Here is a 7055-nt window from a genome sequence, read left to right as displayed (position 1 = left end):
TTTTTAGCAAAGACAGTCTTCTAAGTAACATAAAAGGAAAAAAAATTGAACTGTTTGCGTGTGGCTCAGACTTCTTTGGGATAACAAATAAATAAATATATATCAAATTGAAAAGTGTAGAGAAAATAAGTATCATATCTAACACGAACTATTGAAGTTCAAGGAGGTGATTATCACAAAACATAGTTAATTTTCTGGTTGCTGAATAAACTGAATTGACAAAGTATAAGTAGGAGGTCATATTTAGAAATAAACTGTATTGTTCTTGTGGTTGTCAAAAATCATGAAGTTTTTTATCGTGAGGGTGGGCATCCTAGCTTGTGCCGGATTTACAAACTAGTAAGACTGTATCCTGCTTGAAATGAGTCAGACGGGGACGGGAAGCAAAATGTGTATCGAGTGTGTGGTCTATCCACACCACGTCTAGGATTGTGTTGTACAGCACCCTCTGCTGGTAGTCGGGCAGAGCGGGCGGAGTCTCGGTCTGAGCCCGTGACACGCTCCGTGTGACTCCGGGGATCGGCCGGAGCTGTGAGGCCCAGACCGGCTCCGTAAGGACACGGTAAGCATATCAATACTGATCTTATTCAACAGGCCTTAACCTGCCTATAGCTTGGGGCACAGCTCACTCTGAGGAGTCTCACTCCGACGGGCCTCAAACTCTAGACTGTGGTCCGGGCCTAATCCGGGATCAGGCGGTTATCCGGCAGCCTGCGGCGCCGCTGCCGGGTCGTAGTCACAGCATTGGTGTTATCTAATTTATGTCACTCGGTTTTATCAGCGATCTGATCTCTCGGATATTTTATTGCGCTGAATACTTCCATTCCTGTATTACTGCCTTGTACTACTTTCATGGCCCAGGATGTCCCTTGCTGTATGATTCTGAATTATGTCCATAACATACACCGCAAAAGCCTTAACCGTTTCCTTCACCCACAGTTGACCTCCTGTGTACTGTGCTTACAGCAGCCCACTAGTATAGTCCCGGGACTGCCTATAGGGCTTCATCTATTGTGTTTATAACACACATCGCTTTACTGCCATACGGGCCTTCTAAACATTTATTTCCTATATTTGTTTCTGTCATCACTGTTCTAAACTAAAAACAGTATCCCCGCCCATTGTTACATTGTGTTCTTTTTTTCTGTACATTGTAGCTGTTCCTCTTGACTCCCAGTCAGTGTTTATTGTACTCCATCAATACACTTCCAGTACATTTGTTAGGTTAGTTCTCCTCATTGTGTGGGGTAGTATGATATAAATTCCTGCTGGAATATGGCTGAGTGAAAAAAATAATAAAAATAAATATAGTTTTTATTTGTAGAATTTAAGTATTATCCCTTGTTTACAACCAACCACTTTCCTGATACTTTGGTTTTAATTACCAGACTTGCAACTGATTCATCACTAGATACACAACAACAGACTCCTAGTCACATAGTTAGCACACACACTGACTGTGAACACGCATGCTTTTAAGTTTGCATTGACTCATAGTGACTTGTCGATTTAAGCATCTTAGCATTAACACAAACGTTTATTGTCACTGACACAACCTGAGACAAATGTTGAAATGGTCATACTGGCTAAGCAACTGGACAGAAATTTATGTGAAGTTCTTTGAACTGTGTACAATAATTGGGATTGCTGATATAACATTATACCAGTTATCTCTTTACATTATAAATTATTGTGATGAATGTCTTTGAAGCAGTGTGGATCTCTTGTCAAGTCTTTCATTCTATTTTTGTATGTTTACTATTTTAGCACTTACAGTAGAAAAATGAATCCTTAATTTATATATATATATATATATATATATATACATATATTAGTGTGTTTGTGTGTCAAACAAAGTTTGTTGGGATAGCAATATAGTTATGATGGTGAATGACATGTAGAAAAATGCAGTGTGTGTGTGTAGAAAGCTTGATATTAAAAATGGTGTAGTTGGCATATTGAAAATCTATGGCAGGTCTGAACCTTATAAATTATTGCGTTATAGAGAAGGAATCTTAAAGAGCTTTCAGGTTCATCTTGTTTGGAGGATAATGCTACTGTAAATCTTCACTGCAGAGAAGCCTGTTAAGCTTCTAAAATGGTCAATTTGAATTTACCTACAACCGCTAGCTATAGAATGAGGTAATGTCCGGGCTGGTTTATAGGTATTTCGGTTTGTATACATAGGCTTATTTGTGGACAACTCTCTGTAGCTGAGGATGCAGTTTGGACTCCTGACTAGTATTACTATAGACAGACCAGTATATCAAATGTCAGGTTTCCAGGGAATTGTAGTATTTTTTTTTCCGGCATTGTGCAGTGTACTTTTCAGCTTGTTCTTCTTTCCTATCAGCTGGTGAATAGAGCTGGTGTTGCATCTGCATTTTAGAAGCTATGTTTTTATGTCTCCATAAAAAGTAGCAGATAACTTCTGTTAATTCATATCCTTACAGTCCTTGGTATCTGATCTTTACTAAGGCACAAACTGTTTCCAAATGTCTAAAGCTCTTGAAAATGCAACGTCTTCACCTTGCAGATAAAGAGCAACTGAAATCCAGGTCCTATAAAATAATTGTAAGTCCTTAACCTATCGCACAGAAGCAGTTAAAGTATCACTAAAAGATTAAAAAATAAAAAAAAAAACCACACTAAAAAAACCCTCCCACTCCTAGCAGCAGACATATGCTGCTTCTAAAAAGGCTTGTTTGACTCCAGGATAGTGGACTCATTAGAGCAAGCTGATACTATTACAAGGAATGCATGTGCTTTGCGTTGGGCCTAGCAGCCTGTACTTGATCTTGTCAGTGCATAGTCATGGTTTATCCTGCTGTTTTGTAAGCAGTCTATGCAACATATCAGAATAGTACCATTACTACTTGCTGCTTAGCTCTTTATTGCAAGAGAAATGTTTACATTTAATCAAAGCTTGTACGTAGGACATTTGTTTGTTGTAGAACATAGTCATTATGTCAAAACGAGTATAAATTACAACCTGTTGAAAACTCCCATGTATTATAATTTAATCAGTAAATTGAACTATTCAAAGCTGACTTAAAATGTCGTAAACTAAGGTTAGTTGCTGTCAGTTTTTTTGGTTTTTTTTTAGTAACCCTGCAAATGTTTTATGTGTTCAACAAGAAAGTCAGATTTGTCACATTCAAGATATCTGCATGAATTATTTTTCTCTGTTTAATATTCGATAGTGTATTTATCTGATGTGGATAATAGATATTACGTTTGCTGTTAACACAACAGTTTTAAACTTGCCCATGTGTTATCATAGCAACTAAATCTTTGTCTACTTCCTATATACTAGAATCTAGTAACTAGATAATGATAGTGTTCTATGAGTAAGAACACTAGTGCAACATATTACATATGTCTAGTAGCAGCAGCCTCCAGTATTATTGTGGTCAGTTCTTGGTAATTTCCACAGAAAGCAGCTGAATAGCTGGCTAATCTCATAGGAAAAATACATGAGCTGTGAAGCATCAGATTTAGTAGTTTAAATAGTCGCCTGTGTGTTCCAGCCCTTGTGGGTTTTAGTTTATGTATGGGGTTGGTTTTTTGTTTTTGTTTTTTTACTAAAATTTAAAGTAAACTGAAAAAAATAAAAATAAATAAAAAATAAATATATATATATATATTTTAAGTACTTGTATTTAAAAATGATAAATGCTATTCTAAACATAATTAAATCGTCTATGCAGTGTTAGCTTTTGCTGGCTGGAAGCTGCTATAATGACTTCTGAGTCCTGGCACTGATCGATAAATGGTGAGGGCAAATAAACATTTTTAAAAATGGAATTACTGTGTGAAGTAATGGCCATACTCTGCCACCCTGATCCACCATACTTTATGGTTGTTTGCTGGTTGTCATGAACATGTCATCATTGGATAACCCTACTTGTGCAGCTTGACCAAACTAGACACTCGCTCACTTTGTGTCAACTGTGCTCCAACATGGTGAGCTCAGTTATTCACGGGTAATCGCTGCCACAATCAGGCTCCTTTATGGGAATCTGGAACCGCTTGCGCTGGGTAGCGTGTAGTGCTGCAATGCCTTCTTGCTGGTTGGCCTAGCTAAATCATTCTGGCTACTTTCCTGATATGATGACTGATGGCTGGTGGGCAGAGGGTTGACTCACAACCTATGTGAAAAAGTGCACGCTATAATCTGTTGTTCACACTAACAAAGCAGAGACAGTCATCTGACAGGTCAAAACATTTAAGTTTCACGTTAATGGAAAGGAGTGCATTTGCCTCTCTGCCCACGTGCAGCCAGAGCCAGGAGGAGCTCAATCATTGAGTCCTGGCTATGGGGGATCGTATCTTGAGATCTCCTGCACAGGCTGTTTTCCAGGGCAATCTCCAAGCTTTATGAGGTTGTGTACCCAAAGCCCTGTAGCATCAGCTGAGAGAGCTCTCTGTTTGTCTCATGGGATTGCTAGGATGGTGGACAAGTCTGATGCTGTTGGATAGACCTCCGTTGCTGTCCATTCCTTGTCAAGGGGTTCAGTGGAGCAGCCGAACACCTCCAGGTCCCCACACTAGACCACAGGTGTGGGGCTTAATGTGTTTTAAACATTATTACACATTATTACATTCATACATGCATCTTCAGTTACAAGGTGCCCTCTTTAGCAATATAGTAACATTTTCCCAAGCATGTGCTCTGGAAAGGGGAACAAGCTACATATGTGATTATGTAAAATGATAAATGTTATAAAAATACCTGACTGTTTATTTGTTGATTGATGTTGGTAAAGCTCATTTACAAACTGGTAAAAATACAGGGACACAGCACGAATGCCATTTTGAGTGTTCATGCAGCTATTTTGGCATGACTGCACCTGTTTATATGGTGAAGTACATGAATTTGTAGGCGAAAACATGTGAGAGACTGCAAAATGTAGCATCTTCCAATGGGAGGAGCTTGGCGCATGGGGGTGTTCGCTGTTGCATGCGTGTTAGATGTACTTAGCACTTGTCCGTGTCAAATTACTTGATATTATTTTTAATATTATTTTTGATATTTTTCTCGCCACAAAATGAGTTTTACATGTTCTCAGTAGTGGCTGGTATCATAGCTTAAAATATTGTTTCATTGTGATGCTTTTTGCATCATTCAGCAATAGTTTCTATATAGCAGACTACATAAAAACAATTTTAATTTAGATGCATATGCCACCATTTTTTAAATCAGTAGTATGTAAATAATACAACCCTATGTATATTTTGGGCTCCAGAAAACTTATTTTTAAAGTATATTTATATACTATTTTTTTCTTAGACCCTCTTTATTGTTGCCATTGTATGTGGCCCTTGTTAGCAAAGGGGGTAAACCGTTTTACCTGCCATTCTAAAACTTTGTAGTAGGCTACCACCACTATGCTTTGGGAAAAGTATAGAACATGTAATTACAAAATGTATCTTGTTGTTAATAACGCACAGACACATCTTTATTTATCTGATATTTTAAAGACAACCTCACTGATCGATATAGATACCCACCATAAACACGTCTTTCATTTACATTCCTGTACCTAGTGTAAGGGCCCCATGCCAGCTATATACCACCCAACACCCCGCGACAGTTTCCCTATGCTCACTACATACTACCTAGCATAATGGCCCAATGCCCATCAAGCACAGTCTTCTACTACTTAATTTCCACGTAGTGAAGTCGTAGCGGTTTATACTCAGCAGCTTTCACTTCGCACAACAAAAGCAGATTCAAGTAATTTGAGAAAAATATGTGTGTATATATATATATATATATATATATATATATATATATATATATATATATATATATATGCATACACAAGTTAACCCGTGCATGATACTCATGCATTCTAGTCAAATCAAGCTACTTAAGGTGTTAAAAAGGTTCTTGTCATGCATTTGGGGCTAGGCCAGGCCTCCTCAGGGGAAGAGTGTTACTTCCCGCCGTAAGCGCACTTTTTTAACGTGGTTTTGTCCACTATGTCCCCTGATCACCTCCTCCCATGCGCGTATCCAAGACTTCGCCCGCGCTGCCCCCCTCCACTGGAACAAGCTCCCTCCCTCTATCAGAACCTGCCCTAATCTGTCCAGTTTCAAACGGGCTCTAAAAACCCACCTTTTTCTTAAAGCCTTCCAGTCTCCCACTTAACTCCCTACCAGATCTTCTGCCTCTTCCCCTTCACTCCCCTTCCCTTATCCTCCTTCTCTCCCTCCCTCGTGTCTCTCTGTCTGTCTTCCCCACCCCTTAGATTGTACGCTCCTTTGAGCAGGGTCATCTCTCCTCCTGTCTTCACCACTTTTAACTCTGCTCTCCAGCTACCTTGCCCTCCTCCTCCCCGTTCCCTCTTGCTCCCCCCCCCTCCACTCTGGGGGTTTCCCTGCCTTCCGTGCCCTTTTGGGCTCCGCCGTATGCGGGACCTTCCCCTCTCCCCTCCCCTGCCCCTCTAGCTGTGCTTTAGATCTCGGAGTTACTGTGCGTTTTGTTTACTGTATCGTGCTGTCTCACCTTTGTATTGTAACTTTGTTTGTCCCTGTACGGCGCTACGGATACCTAGTGGCGCCCTATAAATAAAAATTAATAATAATAAAATGTCACCACCTCATCATTCTTCTCCATCACCTCATCCTTCATCTTCATCGCCACATCCTTAATCTCCATCGTGTTACTGGTCTAAAACCTTCGATACACAACGTTTCTGCTAAACACCTTATCGCTGTGCTCAATCAGTCTTGAAGGGCAGTATTCATAACCTGCACTTTCACATCACTGCTTCTCCGTACTCGTGAAAATGCGACATACAATTGTCCATGACCAAACACAGGCTCTGGTAAATTAATACCCACACGGTCAAGAGTTTGAGACCTCAACTGGTAAATTTAGCCTTTACTACCCCTCCCACGGGGGGAAGGGGGGATGATGGAAGTTAACTGACTTGACTATTCTAATTTTTTTGTCAAATAATGTCAGTATACCAAATTTCAGGTCAATTGGATGAGCCCTTTCTGAGAAAATAGTTTTTTACACACACACGCTGCTAGGCTTATAT

At 39.7% G+C, this 7055-nt stretch overlaps 1 protein-coding gene across 3 annotated transcripts in view; it reads left to right on the top strand.

Moving 5' to 3' along the window:
* The first annotated feature begins 441 nt into the window (after positions 1-441).
* The window catches only part of HECTD1 (HECT domain E3 ubiquitin protein ligase 1), a 77459-nt gene continuing 70845 nt past the window's right edge, over positions 442-7055 (top strand). For all 3 annotated transcript variants that reach the window (XM_075192223.1, XM_075192222.1, XM_075192221.1), the window contains exon 1: positions 442-562. The gene's annotated coding sequence lies outside the window, so the exon portion shown is untranslated. The remainder of the gene's footprint in view (positions 563-7055) is intronic.

This window comes from Mixophyes fleayi, chromosome 12 (genome assembly GCF_038048845.1).
Source record: "Mixophyes fleayi isolate aMixFle1 chromosome 12, aMixFle1.hap1, whole genome shotgun sequence".
NCBI lineage: Eukaryota > Metazoa > Chordata > Amphibia > Anura > Limnodynastidae > Mixophyes > Mixophyes fleayi.
This window is presented reverse-complemented; position numbering and strand designations above follow the sequence as displayed.